The sequence below is a fragment of the Lissotriton vulgaris genome, unplaced genomic scaffold (genome assembly GCF_964263255.1).
Source record: "Lissotriton vulgaris unplaced genomic scaffold, aLisVul1.2 SCAFFOLD_504, whole genome shotgun sequence".
Taxonomy (NCBI): domain Eukaryota; kingdom Metazoa; phylum Chordata; class Amphibia; order Caudata; family Salamandridae; genus Lissotriton; species Lissotriton vulgaris.
Window position 1 is genome coordinate 375657 of NW_028244312.1, and position 19664 is coordinate 395320.

The 19664-nt window shown below is 45.2% G+C and overlaps 1 protein-coding gene and 1 pseudogene across 1 annotated transcript in view; both read left to right on the plus strand.

Moving 5' to 3' along the window:
- The window catches only part of LOC147668103 (uncharacterized), a 414401-nt gene that overhangs the window by 17741 nt on the left and 376996 nt on the right, over window positions 1-19664 (plus strand). The gene's annotated exons all lie outside the window — the stretch shown is intronic.
- The window catches only part of LOC147668104 (killer cell lectin-like receptor subfamily B member 1B allele C), a 58637-nt pseudogene that overhangs the window by 2592 nt on the left and 36381 nt on the right, over window positions 1-19664 (plus strand).

Consider the following 19664-nt stretch of genomic DNA (forward strand, 5'->3'; position numbering starts at 1 on the left):
AATCAGGAAGGGTACCCCAAGACTGGAAACTGGCAATGGTTAAGGCCCTGTTAAAAAAGCCTCATCTCGACCCCCAGGACTTTTCCAATTATCGTCCCATTTCCCTGCTCCCTGGTATTAGTAAACTTGCCGAGAAATGGGTAAATAAACAATTAGCATCCTTTCTGGAGACCCATAACCTGCTCCATCCAACCCAAACCGGGTTTCGGAAAGGACAGGGTACGGAGACGGCACTGTTGAGGGTGGTAGAGGACTCCAGGAGGATTCTGGACGCAGGTGGCAGCGCGGCCATTATCCTCCTGGACCTCAGTGCCGCCTTCGACACGGTGAACCACCGTGTCCTCCTGTCTCGTCTCAGAAAGCTGGGCGTCAAAGGCAGGGCACTCATGTGGCTGGAGTCCTTTCTTGGCGATAGATTCTTTAAGGTCTTTTCAGGAAATAGCTGCTCTCCATCAATGCCATTACAGTGTGGGGTGCCACAGGGCTCCTCCCTTAGCCCCACACTGTTTAATGTTTATATGGCGCCCCTGGCGGAAGTAGTAGCCCCCTTTGGGATCCAACTGGTAAGCTATGCTGACGACACCCAGCTAGTTGTCTCTCTCAATCAGGAGGAATCCCCCCCCTCCAGGCTTTGCCGTTGCCTGGAGGCAGTAGCAAACTGGATGGACCTGTCCCACCTGAAATTGAATGGAGGAAAAATGGAGCTGATGCTTCTAGGAAAACGAGCCACATTTAACAACTCGATACATTGGCCCTCCTGTATGGGTCCAGGACCCACTCCAAAGACCGAGATAAAGAGTCTCGGTTTCTGGTTGGATGCAGAGTTGTCATTTAAGATCCAGGCAAGGAAGACAGTGGCCACCTGCTTCGGACTGCTGAAAACAATCCGGAAAATCCTTCCTCAGTTACCCGAAGCAGCAAAGAAAACCATTGTCCAGTCCCTTGTCTTATCCAGGTTGGATTATGGAAATGCGCTCTATCTTGGAGCCCCCGTGTCGGCTATCCGGCAACTTCAGGTTGTCCAGAATTCCGCAGCACGGCTACTCACGGGCACTAGCCATCGTACATCAGCCAGGCCCACACTTTGTACCTTGCATTGGCTCCCCATAAAGGAGCGAATCCATTTTAAGACACTTTGCACGGTCCATAAAACACTCTATGGGAGTGGCCCCCCCATTCTAGATGACATGATCAGATCTTACAACTCTACCAGGAATCTTCGCTCGAACCAACAAAATCTGCTGACAGTTCCTAGGATCAGCAGAGCCCGCACAGAAGGTCGCCTGTTCTCGTACAATGCGGCTGGGTTGTGGAATGCTCTTCCTCCACCTCTTTGCCAAGAGCCTAACCTCCTTGTCTTCCGGAAAAAGTTAAAAACTCTTCTGTTTCCAAAAAACTAGATATTACAGATCTCCATTTTTAATCCCTCTCTGTTTGGTCAGTCTTAAGCGCTGGGATGCTCCCGAGTAGCCATGCGCTATAGAAGAGCCTTTTAATAATAATAATAATAATAATATGCAGGGTTCTCAGGCGGCAGACATTGATGTCCTATCCTGGGAGTGTATTTCACCTGGGGTAGGTATGTTGCTTTGCCTACTTTCATTCAGAAATGTTTCTGGCTTTGACACAATAGACTTAGGAAATTAGTGATTTTTCTCTGGAAGGAGTGTGCTCCTACAAGTCTTGAACTTAAAGGGTGGTTAGTAATCCCTGCTCGCAGCTACTATGAAGTGTCATTTCCCTGAGCTGTCCTGGCACAGGCATCAGATATGATGAAAGAAGTATTGACTGATAGTTCATGGTTCATTGCAGATCTGCTGGGGGACGCTGTGGTATTAATAACTGCTTAGAATTAGGAGTCAGGTTACCTTCAGAATACTTACTACGGGGCAGATGTATCAACTGGATTTTTAGTCACATACGCTGCGATTCGCAAAAAAGCAGCGTTTGCAACTAAAAATCAGGATAACGGGATGTATGAAGGAAATGGCATCGCAAAATAAAGGAATCGCAAAATTTGTGATTCCTTAATTTTGCGCAAGCATTTAAGGAATCGCAAAAAGCGATTCCTTAAATGCTATGTAAGAAGCACTTAAGTTTTGCGATTTCACCTTAAGAAATCGCAAATTACAACAAACTTCAAGTTGGTGGTAATTCGCGATTTCTTTCACAAATGCACTTTTTGGCATTTCTGAAGGTGCCCTTTGGGCATGTATGTGCGCCATATGCGCACACATGTTCATTTCAGGGGTGCATCAGGGTATCCTTATGACACCCTTGCACCCTTGAAATTATTCTCAATTTGCGATTCTCAAATTGCAAATTGAGAATGAGTTCACATTCATTCCTATGGGCCTCCTGGCCCATAGAAATGAATAGGAAAGTATTCCTTAATTGCGATTTCGCAATTTGCAAATCGCAATTAAGGAAAACTAAGAAATCGCTAAGAAATTGCGATTTTTTTACATACATCCCATTTGCAATTCTCAAATAGCGAATCTCAAAAAATCGATATTTGTGAATCGCAAAGAGGGATGATGATACATCTGCCCCTATGAGATGAGTGGAGGGTTCTCAAGTTTCAGCTTTTCAAAGGTTTTATTCAAAGCTGGCTGGGTGCATTTACTTAAATGTGGTAAAGACCCTTTGGGGCAGATTTAGAAGTCCCTTGCGCCACTTTTGCGTCACTTTTAAGATGGGAAAAGTGATGCAAAAGCGGCGCAAGGGGCTTGTAAATCTTCCCCTTTAAACCTGCGAATGTTTGTTCTGCTGATTGTTCTAAGCAATACAGACTATTCTCAAGTAGCATTTTCGAAAATCTTCAATTTAGCAAAAACAGCGCAGCATAAATTACCCTCTCACCCCCCATATTGTGCCCTGAAGACTATATCAGATGCAGATTTAATTTGGAGTGTGAGAAAATGAAGGCGAAGATTATCAGTTTCCAGAGGAGGTCGTTGATCATTTCCCAAATTAGTGATGGGAGAGGGTGACGTAGATGGGACGATTGCAGGACAGGGTTGGACGTAAGTCTGTTTCTGTGAACGGGGGGGGGGCTGGGTCGACTGGTTCTGCTGAGCTCTGTAATCGATTCTTGGGTTTAGCTTTGCTATTATTGGGGAGTGAAGAGACTAAACGAATAATGGATATTTTCAGCATGCAGCTACTCTGGCAAATGGTACCATAGTAATGAGTTATGCTTTTGATACTTCTCAAAGAACTATAGGTCCAGAAACTATAATATTTATGTCTTGATGACTTAACCCACAGCTTCATGGTTTCCCTTCCCTCCTTTGACAGGCCCTGGGTGTGAGCGGTGCCCGAAGGACTGGCTGCTCCATGGAGAAATCTGTTATTACTTCTCAAAAGAGGTTAATACCTGGAGCAAGAGCCACGAAGACTGCTCTACAAGGAGCGCGCGCCTGCTAGTGATAAAGGACCAGGAGGAGCTGGTGAGTCTTTAGTGAAACAGGACAAGGTACAGGCAGTGAGGGGTTAATGATATTGGACCAGGCAGGGTTGGTGACAAGTCAGTGATACATAACACAGCAGAGCAGGTAAGACATTAGCATTAAAGTACAAAGTAGAGCTGGTAAGGCATCTGTGACACAGTATAAAGCAGAGTTGGTAAGGGATCAGTGATGCAGTACAAAGCAGAGCTGGTGAACATCAGTGATACAGCACAACGCAGAGCTGGTAAGGTATCAGTGATACAGTATAAACAGTGCTTAATTTGTGTAGGTGCTTTCTGGTGCTTAGCACCAGCACCTATTTCTCAGGGCCTGGTCTACGTCGTAAAGTATTTCAAATTGAATTCCTCATCGACGCATGCCTTATTATGAGGCACATTCCGCCTCCCTTGGACTGCCAGAGAGCACGCAGTGGAGCAGTGCCTTCCCATGATCCCAAGGCTGATAATGATCATTCTTCCCGGCTGTAATCACGTCCCTCCTGCTGCCTAATAAAAGCAGCGCAGCCTCCAGGGCAGATCAGCCTTCTCAAACGGCACCTTCCCCCACGCTCTAAGTTCCGAGGACTCTCCGCTTCCACTTCCTGCCCCTAACATCACTCGAGGTCACTCGGATAGCAGCAAAAGGCAGGCATTTTCTTTACTGGAGGGGTAATGTGAACTTTCTATTAGATTTAATTTCTGCTGTGAGTCCCTGCTCATGTCGGGTGTGATTAGTGAGTGCGCACTGTCCACAAAAAAAGTACTATCGTCTACAGCATAAAGATCAGCATGGTGCGCAAGAAGCCTCGGCGACAGTGCGGTGCTCACCGCCGGGACGGAACTCGCTCAGTGGAGGAAGCATATACGCTGTGAGTCTGTATTTTTAAAATTACATAAACACGGCCCGGACCGCGCCCACAGAAGGAGTGTTGGTGGTGGTGGTGCTTCAAGTTCAGCGAGTTGTTGAGTCCTGGACCAGCGCTGCATGCAGCCCGTGCTGTGAAGGGAAGAATCGTTGCGCTCTGCTGCTAGTCCGTACCATCATGTATAAAGCAGAGCTGGTAAGGGATCAGTGATACAGTACAACGCAGAGCTGGTAAGACATCAGTGATACAGTACAAAGCAGAGCTGGTAAGGCATCAGTGACAGTACAAAGCAGAGCTGGTAAGGCATCAGTGATACAGTATAAAGCTGAGCTGCTAAGCGATCAGTGATACAGTACAAAGCAGAGCTGGTAAGGCTTCAGTGATACTGTATATAGCTGAGCTGGTAAGGCATCAGTGATACAGTCAAAAGCAGAGCTGGTAAGGCTTCAGTGATACTGTATATAGCTGAGCTGGTAAGGCATCAGTGATACAGTACAAAGCAGAGCTGGTAAGGCATCAGTGATACAGTACAAAGCAGAGCTGGTAAGGCTTCAGTGATACAGTACAAAGCAGAGCTGGTAAGGCTTCAGTGATACGGTATAAAGCTGAGCTGGTAAGGGATCAGTGATACAGTACAAAGCAGAGCTGGTAAGGCTTCAGTGATACTGTATATAGCTGAGCTGGTAAGGCATCAGTGATACAGTTCAAAGCAAAGCTGGTAAGGCATCAGTGACAGTACAAAGCAGAGCTGGTAAGGCATCAGTGACAGTACAAAGCACAGCTGTTAAGGCTTCAGTGATACTGTATAAAGCAGAGCTAGTAAGGGATCAGTGATACAGTATAACGCAGAGCTGGTAAGGCATCAGTGATACAGTATAAACCTGAGCTGGTAAGGTATCAGTGATACAGTACAAAGCAGAGCTAGTAAGCCGTCAGTGATACTGTATAAAGCAGAGCTGGTAAGGGATCAGTGATACAGTACAAAGCAGAGCTGGTAAGGCATCAGTGACAGTCTGCAATTGTCTGCAATTGTAGCCTGTTGCTGTCTGTAATTGTTGCATGAGGCTTTTTAACATTGTGCGCTGGGTTCTCGGATTGCTTAATTTGTAAGGTATCTGAACTACTTTGGTAATATTTCCCTGCTGTTGCTCGGACCCTCTATCCTCCTGCCCCCCCCCGCTTTTTGACTTGCTATCCCGCCCTCCATTTCCCTGTTGTTCATTCCCCTGGCCCACCTACCCTCCTCGCTACCGCCTCCCAGCTGCCCCTCCCACCCACAAACAGAGAGATCACCTCCTCCTCTTTGCAGCTGTGACCATCCGGATCTGATCCGAAGCGGCCGCTCCCCCCACGCTCCCTCACTGGCCATTGACTCGACCACGCTGGTGTCTGGTATCGTGAGTCTCTGTTCTGAAGTGTATTTCAGCGTATTTAGCGCTTCTCACCAGATTACAGCGCCGAGCATCGCGCTGCAGTCACCCTCAATAGCGCGACTTTGCTGTCTGCAATTGTAGCCTGTTGCTGTCTGTAATTGTTGCATGGACCACGCCCAGCGCTAGACCCCCTGGCCCCCGTCCCATCCACCCCACCCGCATTACATACGCCGCCTCCACCCTCCTAGCCCTTAACACCGGCCGACTCTCCGACTGCGCTCAAGCCGCCCCCGGACACACCCATGGACCCTTCACGTGCAACTCCTGCAAGTTTGACAGCACCAAGACCAACCCCACATTCACTAACACCAAACAGAGACCTGACACCAACCACCTAAAATGCATCCTGCTCAACACCCGCTCGGTCCACAAACACGCCATCGACCTCTGGAATTTACTCGACTCCATCTCCCCGGACGTCGCCTTCCTAACTGAAACATGGATGAACGCCTCCTCCGCCCCAGACATCACCATTGCCATCCCGGAAGGCTACAAGATCATCCGAAAAGACCGCAACAAGCAAACAGGAGGAGGCATCGCTATTGTCCACAAGAATTCCATCCGCATCTCAACCAGCTCAGACATCAACCTCGCTAGCGCCGAGCACCTTCACTTCCAGATCCACACCGACCCCAAGACCACACTCAGAGGCACCCTCCTCTACAGGCCACCAGGACCCCGAGCACAATTCAGTGAAGACATCACTGACTTTATCACCCCACACGCCCTCCCCTCCAAGGACTACATTCTACTGGGAGACCTCAATTTTCATCTGGAAAAAAGTAACAACAGCAACACCACCGCCCTTCTGGACAATCTCGCCAACCTCGGACTCAAACAACTTGTTAATACACCCACTCACCTCGCAGGTCACACACTCGACCCTATCTTCACCTCCAGCAAACATATCTCCTTCAGTCACACCACAGCTCTCCATTGGACGGACCACAGCTGCGTTCACTTTATCTACAAAAAGACCACAACCCACAACCATCCTCAACCTACTCTGCGAAGAAACTGGAACAAAATCACCATCGACCAGATCTCCTCATCGCTTCTTCAAAACACCCCTGCCCACTCATCGAACGCCAACCAAGCAGCCATTAACCTCACTCAATGGCTAACCAACAGCGCCGACAACCTAGCACCCCTGAAAAAACGTCAAATCAAACTAGGCAACAAAAACGCCCCCTGGTTCAACGATGATCTTAAGAAATCCAAGAAACTCTGTCGCTCCCTTGAGAAGGCCTGGAAAAAAGACCCAAACACCAGCACCAGAGACGCCTTCAAAAACGCCACCCGCATACACCACCAACTGATCCGAACTGCCAAGAAAGCCGCTTTCAAAGACCGACTTGACAACAACGCCCACAACAGCAAGGAATTATTCAACATCGTCAAAGAATTCACCAACCCCACTGCCAACTCCACCGACATCACTCCCTCTCAAGACCTCTGCGACTCCCTAGCTTTGTTCTTTCACGACAAAATCACAGACATCCACAACAGCTTCGACAACCAACCCGAAGACCAACCCACCCAACCTTCTGCCACACCTTCACCCCCCTTGAACATCCTTAATGACTGGAACCCAATCTCTACGGATGATACCATCCGCCTGATGAACTCCATCCACTCAGGATCCCCCACAGACCCATGCCCTCACCACATCTTCAACAAAGCAGATTCCATCATCGCACCCCACCTCCGAGATGTCATCAACTGCTCCCTCACCTCTGCCACCTTCCCAGATAGCTGGAAACACGCCGAACTCAGCGCCCTTCTGAAAAAACCCACAGCTGACCCCACCGAACTCAAAAACTACCGCCCCATATCACTCCTTCCATTCCCGGCCAAAGTCATCGAGAAAGCTGTCAACAACCAGCTCGCCGCCTTCCTCGAAACCAACAAATCCCTCGACTCCTCACAGTCCGGCTTCCGAGCCAAACACAGCACTGAGACAGCACTCATCGCAGCAACAGACGACATTCGAACTCTACTGGACAATGGTGACACCGTCGCCCTCATCCTCCTCGACCTCTCTGCAGCCTTCGACACAGTCTGTCATAGCACCCTGTTACAACGCCTCAGAAACATCGGAATTCAAGGAAAAGCACTGGATTGGATCACCTCGTTCCTTGCCGGAAGAACTCAGAGAGTCCGCCTCCCACCATTCAAATCAGAAGCCACTGAAGTCATTTGCGGCGTGCCACAAGGATCTTCACTCAGCCCCACCCTCTTCAACGTATACATGAGCCCCCTCGTGACCATCGCACGTCAACACAACCTCAACATCATCTCCTACGCCGATGACACTCAACTGATCCTCTCACTCACCAAAGACCCTAACACCGCCAAAACCAACCTACATAAAGGAATGAGAGAAGTAGCCGAGTGGATGAAGCACAGCCGCCTGAAACTGAATTCCGACAAAACAGAAGTCCTTATCTTAGGTACCTCCCCCTCCGCCTGGGACGACTCGTGGTGGCCAGAATCCCTTGGAAAAGCACCCATCCCAACAGACCACGCACGTAACCTGGGCGTCATTCTGGATTCCTCACTCTCCATGACCAGACAAGTCAACGCAGTTTCATCATCTTGCTTCAATATTCTTCGCATGCTCAAAAAAACATTTCGCTGGATCCCCACTGAAACTAGAAAAACGGTCACCCACGCACTAGTTACAAGCCGCCTGGACTAGGGAAACACCCTTTACGCCGGTACCACCGCAAAACTTCAGAAAAAACTCCAACGCATCCAGAACGCATCAGCCAGACTCATTCTAGACATTCCGCGTAAAGATCACATTTCTGGTCACCTGAAAAACCTCCACTGGCTCCCCATCAATAAGAGGATAACATTCCGCCTTCTAACCCACGCACACAAAGCACTTTACGAACTTGGACCCGAATGCCTCAACATACGACTTTCCTTCTACACCCCCTCCCGCCAGCTACGCTCCTCCCAATAAGCCCTTGCTGCTGTACCTCGCATCAACAAAACCACCATGGGAGGAAGATGCTTCTCCTTCCTGGCGGCTAAAACCTGGAACTCACTTCCCACTCACCTTCGCCTCACTCAGAACCACCTAGCATTCAGAAAACAACTTAAAACCTGGCTATTCGACAAGTAACTCCCCACCCTTCTCCAAGCGCCTTGAAACCCTCTGGGTATGTAGCGCGCTATATAAATCACTGAATTGAATTGAATTGAACAGTACAAAGCACAGCTGGTAAGGCTTCAGTGATACTGTATAAAGCAGAGCTGGTAAGGGATCAGTGATACAGTACAAAGTAGAGCTGGTAAGGCATCAGTGACAGTACAAAGCACAGCTGGTAAGGCTTCAGTGATACAGTACAAAGCAGAGCTGGTAAGGTGGTATTGTTATATGTGAGAGTCCTACGGGCATCGTGTGTGGCTAAATCTGGGTCCTGCGCAAACTGTGCCATAGGACTTAAGCTATGTTGCATTAATAAGACTTAACTAAGCTGAAACAGGCCTATAGATGCCTATGTTCCTCTCTGGAGGGACCTTATCACGTAGTCCTGTCTGGACTGCTATTGGAGCAGGGCCACTGCTGAATGCAAGGGGCTGGTCACTGTCTAGAGTGACGCAGGGTGACAGACATGGACAGGTACGTGGCTCGAGCAACCCTCAGTGACTGATATCAATTCAAGCATTCCTTGCATCACTTTAGTGCTCTGTCGGAAGTAGGTGCACAAGATCTAAGAGGTCTATTGAGTGAGAATAGTGCAACAATCAGATCTCATAACTTCTTATACTTAAGTCATGTATTCTTCACAGCATCTTGGTCGAAGTCCTCACACTACCCCTGCAGTAACTGCAGTATTTGCCACTTAACAAAACCAACAAAAATTCTCAAGCTGGAACCAGGGAAATTGTGGGTAATTCGCACACATACTAATAGTAACACAGACAACTACCTCATCACATGTTCATGTGGTTTTAGGTAAGTCAAAAAGTAAAGAAAATAATATGTGAGCATAGAAGCACGATTAGTTGCAAACGAAACACAACACGAATGATGAATCACTTTCTGGAAGAAGGCCACACCACGAATGATATCGAATGGGTAATAATTGAACATCTGAAAATGAGGAGTATAAATAAATAAACGTTGGATTTACTGGTTATCTACCCATCTCAGGGGTCTGAATGACAACATCCTGTGGAACAGTCTGAGCAGATAGATACTATAGACAATAACACATGAATCACTACGGGGCCACATGCCACTCCTTGGGCTAACCAAAGGCTGTCAACTATGTGTACAGTTAAGCTTCCCATCTCTTGATCTCATCGGCTCATTGCCCCCAAAAAATGAAATTGGCAATCATGAGGTGATTCAGGCCCATCTAGACCACACAGTGATTCTTTGTGACTTTTTACTGGTAGCGACATTTCATACAAACTTGCTCACTAACACATCATGCAGCACTAGATAACGGCCTCCCATTTTTTCCTCACCCATCACAAGCGGTACATTACTTATTCTGCATTTTATTTCTATTTGCACACTACAGGCTGGATACTCTCCTTGGGCTATGGGCCTTACCATTTCTATTCATAGGCAGTAGACGCCACAAGGGCCCAGCCCCCGCCACGTGACCGAGGTTCTAGTTTTTACTAGTGACTCGTGCACAGACGCCTTGATGCTGTGTACGTCATTGCGGGATTTGTCAATCCCTACGGCTCCTGCTCGCAGCGCCTGACGCACGCAGTACAGGTTAGCATTGTAGTTTACTGCGTGCAGGTGTTACCAATTAACAATCATTGCTCCCGCCCAGCCTTGCTCTTATATCTGCGGGCTCCAGTCCCTCAAGATCATCTTGTTCCAGTGGACGCCTCAGTAGGTTGAGACGTGGGGGAGCACCGAGACCATGTAAGATTTTTCCTTACAGATCCAAAAGTGGCCCATTTAGCCACCTTTTCACTCCCGCTCCACACAACTTTCGCATCTATGCTTTTTTAACCCTCTCTTTAGAGTACCTATTAGGAGCTCTTCCCGACCTGGCATCGTATGGCCATGGAAATACCATGAATTACGTAAATACTATGCAGCTATAGTTTCACTATCCCCGTTTGGTTTATGCGTAATGCGCAGGGCGCTTGCATAATCTTCAATAAACGCAGCCCCATTTTTTCACATTCATTAGGGACTGTTTTACAGCACGCTACCGAGTTCAGCGCGGCGCTCATTTTGAGCTCTCACTTTGGCATGCTCAACGATTCTGGCCACAAGCATGCTAGTTTCACTGCGGCAATGGACAATCGGTGCAGCATGAAACTATGACCTGTCCACACCACAAGCACATTCACAAACATTGCGAGCATGCACTGTTTTTATGTGTATTACCTGTACTATGAATGGTCTTACACGTATGAGTGACACTGAATGTTTATTTCATCACTTGGGGAGATCAGTATGGAAGTGACAACAAACAACAAACGTGTTTTTATTTGTTACATGTCGTCTTGTCTTGCTATTTCTCTCTCCACAGGAATTTTACTATTGATGGTCCGGTACTCATGGTAAGTCCATCCCGGCATGATAAGCATGCCGTAGCAAGTGTGTAAAAATGCGTTATACATGTGGTTTAAATTTTACCACTCACTTTTTCACTTTCGCATATTAATTATTATATAGAGAGGTCCTGAAGAAAGCTCCACTCATTTTTTTGAAGAGCTGAAACATGTTGACCAAAGGATAATGCAGACACTTACATGCAGTTCTGACATACTATCAATCTCACCTTGTTTTAAACATATCCTAGGCCACTGGGAATAAAGTATCGAATAGTGAGTTTCCCAGAGGTATTTTCAACGTCACCACACTCACATCATCACACAAAAACAAAAAACCTGCTCCACTGTAATCAGGTGTTGTAGCACAGTTGGGTAGCATTCAGCTACTCAACTGGGAACCCAAGGATGAAGCATGACACCAACCAGGTGGGTGTGTGAGGGTTCTTTTAAACAATTCCTGTGGTGTTAGACACTACTCAGATCAACTAGTCACTCTCTAGTGGCCCGTCTCTGTTGGTTATTCGAAGTCCTCAATACTCACCTGGACAGATGGCTGCTTCTCACTCCACAGCCCGCAGGAGCGAGTGGGGCCGGGTTTGCCCAGGGAGAAGAAACACAGTGGACTGTGACTGGTGCCCACATAGAACATGGTTGTACCAATGATCAGGACTTTGGAGGGCTCCTTCAAGCATTTTTACTCTTTGACACTAGAGGCACTGAGGCATATGACTCAACGAAAGAAGTGTAAATAGCCATGAATAACCCTGAGGCCTGCCTGCTCATAGTTTTCTGTCATCTTGGGTGGATGACTTCTCTCATTCTCATGTAGACTCGACCGCAAATGCTGTCGTTTTTCACCAATTGTCCACTCATGCAAAGTTAACGATTCCGCAGGAGTGGACAATGGTTGTAAGCAAAATGTACAGAAAAACACATATTTTCTGCAAGTGCGCATGCTCAAATGATGCTTATATGTGTATATGGGTCTTCATTACTGGTGATTAGTTTGTTTTGCATGTTTGTGTACATGCTAGCGCTTCTGTGTTTATGTTTAATGTGTGTGTTTATGGTTGCTCATGTGTAAACCCCCCTGAATAGAGGATCTGGATCATGGCACCTTTGCCTAGATCAGGGTGACATAGTGTGTGCAGAATGACAGGGGCCCGATGTAAAGGGCAGGAGGTCAGCACTGCCAGCCTGGTGGCCCCAGAAAAGGAACAAATACGTTTCAAAATACCAAAACCGCCACCTCGGTCCAGGCCCTATTTTAATGGCTTTCTGCGCCATCTGGTCAGTGCCTCGGTCAAGTAAATGGGAGAAGAGAAGAAACAGTCTGTTAAAAAAACAGAGTATAAAAAAAAAAAATCTGCACTTTTTACCACCTTCCATTTTAATTAAACACTTTCTTTTGCTCAGAGTTAAAGACCTTTCTCCGCTGGAGCAGATATGGTTTAAAAATTTAAAGTGCAAAGGCTGTATGTGCTTTTTACGTCAGGCCGGGCAGCGCATGCGCTGCTCTGCGAGCCATGCCGTATTGAAATATGGAATAGAGGCCCGCCCACTCTCCGCCCATATTTGGCTTTTGTCATTTTCCATCGTAAATGCCGGCTTCTGTATCATTAATAGGCTAGTTAGTCCATCCTTAGTACCGCCTTTTCTTCATTCGAAACCTCCCATGAGGACTGGCCGTTTTACTGCGGTTGTTATGATGGAGCGAGTTTCGGAAATAATTTTATTCTGGCTCGTGAAGTTAAACTTCCATAATTTGATTAATCTCATTAATAGGTTTTGTATGATTTGTATTACTAATCAACCTAGAGTAAAATTGCATTCACCAATACGCGGGATTAATATTGTGTGCTCTATGTTGCATCTGCAAGTATGTTTAAAAATAATAAATTAAAGTTGTTTTGTTTGTCCTATTGTCTTTGTCAACACTAATCTAATGCAGCTGTTTAATTAATGGCATGTGCATATTTTGTATGTGCTTTCGTCTATGTTGTGTCTTTTTATCTTTTTCAGATATATGGAGAATCCTGCTGGACTTATGAAGAATGGTAGATAAATAACGCCGCTTTCTTTGTGCTTCATGCTAGGTAGCATAAACTAATGGGTTAACTTTAGCAATGGTGGGTGGGTAACAGAATGACTTTCATTACCTGAATTAATTATTGTTTTGTGTTTGTTTGAATATTAGCCAGAGAAAAGGCTTGAGGCCTACTCTTTAGGAGGGTGACCGAAATCCTTTTGTGAAAGAGCTGAGCACAGAGAAAAGCAAAATGGAAAAGTTCTGCCACATTGATGTGTTCATTGAAAAAAAAAATGTAACTGTGCAAAGACAAGCAAAGTCGAGCTCTGATGGTTCTTTCCAAGGACAGGGACAGGATATGTGATTTCTGCCAAGCTGAGGAAGCAGCAATATACTGTTCTTAAATGTTGCTTTTCTGAGGAAGCTGGACGATGGTGAATCTATGAACAATGGGGCTTATGATGTGCTCCGGATTTGGTCAAAATTGTATGACCTAACGTGGTCTGATGGCTAGCAACCAATCAGGTTGCTGAAAGACTCTGAATAATTATAATCGTTTAGATTAGTGAGTTAGAAAGGTATAAAAACTTGGCCCTTGAGGGGGTCGGGGCTGTCTCGTTCCTGAGGGCGTAGTGCTGTCCGTTTTCTTGGCACACGTAAGAATGATCATTTAAATGACTTTTCCTTTTCAGGTCAGAGAGCTTAACATAGGGAATTAAGTATTGGAAAATATTTGCTTTACTTCATGTATGTTGAGCAATTTTGAAATGCCAGACTAATGTGCCAATGCCAATAAAAGAGTTTAATACTAATTAAAATGATTTGCTTGAATGAATAAAATTAATAAAGAAATTCTTATTGATATGCTTTAATTTTCAAAATAAAAAGACTTAAAATCAAAAGCTGGTCTTGATTTATTTAGTCGTTACCATCAGCTGATTCATTGGCCAAAGTGGCTTAATGAAAAGTTTCCGTTATTATACCATGATTAATAATGTTATACTGCAGTTGTATATATTCTAAATATAAAGTTTAGACAGTTTAATTAATTAGGCCACATGATTCAGTCGCCAGGATTCTGTCTCAGTTTCTATGGGCCTTGTTGGAGTTATTATTATAATGGTGAGTATTAGGTAGAGAGTGAAGTGTAGATTTGAGACGGAATTTCTTTAGGGGCGCTGCATCAGTTACACGTGGAGAAGTGTGGCTCAATGGTTAGAGTGGCAGACCCTGATGCAGAGGTCTAGCCTGGGATCAGGGTTCAATTCCCCGCCTCGGCGGGTCTTGGGTTCAAAATTCCATGGACCTGATAATTCTCGCCTCGGTGCCTATTCCAATCATGGAGTCCCACTCTGCAACTCTGGGCAATAGCTTGCTTAATCTCCACAACGGCCCCCACAACGCTAAGGATGCCTGGCCTCCACCTTGGGGGTGCCCAGGAGTGGACACCTCACAGGGAAAGCCAGGATGGGTTCCACAGTGGTATTCGTACAAGCGCCTTGAGACCCTTGCGGGTGAGTAGTGCGCTATACAAATATCAATTTACATTTACATTTTACATTTACAGTGAGTCTTTTTTAGTCAGTTAGCACTATTATCTTTAAGTAGTTTCCCCTACTGCAGGCACAACATGCTTTTCTGCAACATTCAGGGTGCCATGCGGGATTCAGCTTCTAAGCAGTCTGGGACAATGGCGGCTGCTTCTTTGAATAGGTCTCGCATTTACAAGAGTTTGAGCTATTGTATATGACAATGTCTTTTATTTATGTGTTGATTATCAAAACAGATAAATAAAAGGTGTTGTCATTTACAATGCTTAATAGCTTAAACTCTCGCAAATGCGAGACCTATTGCATTGCAAATACTTGTTTATCATATTAACTGTGTGTTTTTTCTGCATTTCAGCAGGGGCTAAATGGGGGTGTCAGTGTTTGCTGTGGTCATCTCTTTGTCCATTCATGCAAATCTAATCTCTTCCAAGAACTGATCTGAACAGAGTACTGCTTGTTGGAAGGGAGATAGGAGAAATGTTTGTATTTGTAATTAAAGGTGGTACGTATGAAGTTATGCATGAAACGACTACGTGGATCTTTGATGTATTTTGGGGCTGAATGAGAATCTTGTGACCTCCATTTTTTCTGGAACCATTCTAAGTCTTCTTTGTTAGTTCCCTCAATAATATTGACTGCCTTGTATGTGTTTCCAAGACCTTTTCAACCCGAGTACCTTGTCGAATTTCATGTAGGGCTACTTATCCGACCACTCGATGACCATGGAGCCTAAAAGCTGGGTACAGGGGCGTAATGCAAGCCCCTACAGTTCCTGCAATGCATGGGACCCTTAACCCTTCAAGTGGTCCCCAATCCTTCAGGGGCACTATTCAGCCCAAGGACAATCAACATCTGTAAGATATGGGACACTCAGTGACCCCCATCATATAGTTCAAGGGGGCCCATTACTTTGTGTTACGCCACTGCTGGGTATGTTGCAGAAAAACACCCAGAATACTTTGCAATTCAATTTACATTTATCACCTTGCCCCCAGAAGGCTACTGATGACAGCTTCCTCTATTGCAGTCTTCTGAATAGGATTACAACATTTACAGATATATAAAATATGTGATAATGAAATAGACAACATTTAATGTTTAGCTGTCTTTGTAATGCACAATATCATTTATAACAATCAAACAGTAACGAAAAGTAGAAATTTGACATTGTTCCAACAAGATATTATAGGCTATGAACATGGGCAAAAGAAGATAATTTAAATCTATGCTACGCTATGGCTCTGGAAGGATGAAAACACAATTATTTTATAAAAGTCAAAATATTTCTCTTTTTTTCACTCAACGAGAACTATTATTTGTCCATTCACTTACGCTAAATTTCTATATCAACTTAAATTACTGCCATCTTGATAACCCTGTTACATTTAGACCCATTACATTTTAGTTTTTTCAAATTAAGTATATGTTTCTACTTAAAGTAAAATTAATGTGTAACACTGAAAATATAAAGTCTAATGATGAAAAAGACCAAAACGTGCGTCTCCATTTCTCAGCATCAACCTCTTGCACTTGTATTATGTTCCCAGAATTTTGTACGCAGCAGAATGAACCACAGGAACCCGGTCTGGCTCGGGCTTTTCCTCGCGTGTCCTGGCAAGAAGTGGACCTGGGTGAACGGCTCCATGTTAAACAGTGACTGGTGAGTACCTTCTCATGGCTGCAGCCATTGGTCAGATTTACTACGCTTTATACTGGGCAATTTAAGAGCCAATAGGATGAGGAATTGCATGCATGTGTTCTTTTCCTAGGGCACATATTGGTTAGGTGGTAGAGAAAGACCTGGCAGAAGGGACTGCTGGAGCCACTAGGGGGCAGACTTCTGAATTAGCTTCCTCTGTATGAACAATCAGGGAGCGACTCACCACCTGGCGAGTGACTTCTGCAGTTTCATTTGCTCAGCCTTTCACAGCCTCTCTTATCTTATGCATTTGACACTCAGGGCCTAAGTTGCGAGACCCCTTGAGGCACTTTTGCGCTGCCAGAACATCACTTTTTTGACACTCAGATGCCGTAATGTGCCACACAATATTTACAAAGCTACGCAAAGTAACTGTAAGTGGCTTTACATGGACTTGTAAATATGTGCTCCTTTCATGCAGAACACTGCGTGAAGGGCGTTCCATGGGTGTTGCTGTGGGTGTTCTAACGCAACACCCATGGAATTTGAAGCATTCCCGGATTTATTTGGAAGCGCAAACCTGGGAATGCATTAGATTCTAGCGCCTCCCCACAGGTGACATTATGGAGGCGCAACTAGGAGAAATGTTTTAATTTCTTCTCTTTTTTTCCTCTTTTTATGTGTATTGCATGATTGTATGACTTAACAACTACTGCCTAAACCACGACTTCTTTTACAACGAAGGCTAAACCACGACTTTTTCTTAACCACTACATTTTAAACCACTACTCCCTAAACCACAAAACTTTTAGATTTAATTCCATATTCTTTTCGTGAATCTTATGCTTTTACAATTTTTAATATGAAAGCAACACTGCCATCTCCTGACATAAACCGGTAATTTTTTTAAAAACTAAATTCTTCAACAACCTTTGCTGTATTTGATTTTTATCTATTACGATTTTAATCTTCCACGTTTTTTTTTACTATATACATATATATATATTTTTATTTGTGGGGGGAGCCCCCCACGCCCCCATCTACCCTTTTAATTGTTTTCCTAGCGTGTTCTATAAGTTGTGGTTCCATCCTTTGTTGTTCCGTCGTTCGTGGATGTTACCTTCGTGGTTCAGCCCTCTTCGTTGTTCCGGTAAGTAGTTGTTTAAACATCGTGGTTAAGGATGTTTCCCGTATTGCATTGTGCAGCACATACAGAAAGAGGAAATCGCCGTAATTTATTGTTTTTGTGCAGAAAGGTGTCCCTTCCGGCACAAAATCAATCAGCCTGCAACACAGGCACCCTTGCACCATGCCCCAAGGATGCCTGCATTGGCGCATGGCAGCTCATTGTGCTCTATCGCAGTGGAAAAGGACAGGAATGAGCTGTATCTCATAGATAAGAGCATTACTGTCCTTTTGTTTTGATGCAGAGCAGCACAGCAAGATTCCTTGCAGCACTGGCCTGTGCCAAATCCTCGTAAATGAGACCCTCAATCTGTGCACGGTGGAGCTGTGTGCAGCTTCCATACTACAACCCCTTGCCTTGGTCCTCAACCATTGAAACAGTGATAATAATCAGATTGGCAACAGCATAGATGAGTGAAAGTCAAAAAGCTTGGTGAATAAAAGGAATGGAGTTTTTATAGCAATGTGCTTGGACGTGCACATCCTCTGAGATTAAATACACTCACTAATTTACAGCGTAATTTACAGGATAAAAGTTCTCACTGACTTTGTCTATATCTATGTGGGCTTATTTATAAAGCGTGACTGCTACTCTGAGGAGTGTCCTGGTGCTGCTGACGAAAGAGTGTCAGTGGGGGAAAGAAGGGAGAGAACTAGGGGCTGGAAAAAAGCCAGGTCTTGAGCTTTTTCCGAAACAAAGGTTTTGCCTTAATGCATCTGAGGGTTAGTGAAAGTTTGTTCCAGAGGGAGGGGCACGAGAAAGAAAGGGCTCTGCCCCCTAACCATGCCTTCCTGGATCGCAGAATTCGGGCAAGGCAGAGATTCGCAGAGCGAAGGTTTCTCTGGGGGCATAGAACTTAATTCTGTCTTGTAGATAGCTTGGACCAGTTCCGTGTAGGACTTTCTGTGTCACAAGCAGAGTCCTAAAGATAATGCTCTTCCTTACTGGAAGCCAATGAAGATACTTAAGAAGACATGACTTATGAGAATAACGGGGGGGACAGAAAATAGTTCGCGCTTCTGCATTCTGGACTAGCTGCAGCCTATCAGTCAGGTATTTGGACATTCCTAAATAGAGTTCGTTCCCATAGTAAAGGCGTGAAATGATCAGGGCTTGAATTAGGGCCGTAAAGGAAAATAAAAACAGAAACTTCTGGAGAAGTCAAAGAAGGGCAAAAAAAGGCCAGCCACTGAGTTTTCTTGAAAGTGAAATAGCAGTTGATCATCTAAATTGAAGCCCTGTGAAGCACTGTGGTCTTGACATCCAAACACTTCCCACATGAACCATACTATAAACCCACTCTACGAACCAAACACAATGGCACATTTAGGCATAAGCAAGTCTCTCTCTCACTTCTCGTCTCTCTACTCAAGGTTTAAGCACATGTTATGTTAAATAAATTTATTAAGCGCGACTAACACCATTAGGTTTCTTGGCGCTTTGCTGAGGGAGCAGAGAAAAGAAAAGTGAGATAGCAACTAATTGTAAGACTCATTGAAGAGGAAGGTTTTAAGGGAGGATCTGAAACTAGAGTAAGGAAAAGACAACCTAAGGGGAAGGGGTAGGGAATTCCAAAAGGAGGGGGCTAAGAATGAGAACCTGAGGCCGCCATGTTTCTTCCTCTTGAATTGGGAACTGATAACAAGGCCATCTGAGATGACCGAAGAGTTCGAGGAGGAACATACGGGTGAAGAAGGGAGGAAATGAAAAGGGGGCTGTGACCTGCAAGAGATTTGAAAATAATGCAGCCAAGCTTGAATTTACAGCGGGCAGGTACCGGGAGCCAATGGAGACTTTTTAAAAGGGGGCGAACATGTTGATCTCTGGGTTGGTGATGAATCAAGCGAGCAGCCTGATTTTGGATCAGCTGGAGTCTTCTGAGTTGGTAGGCAGGAATGCCTACATACAGTGCATTTGCGTAGTCAAGCCTAGACATGACTAACGCAAGCAGGGCCAAAGTAAG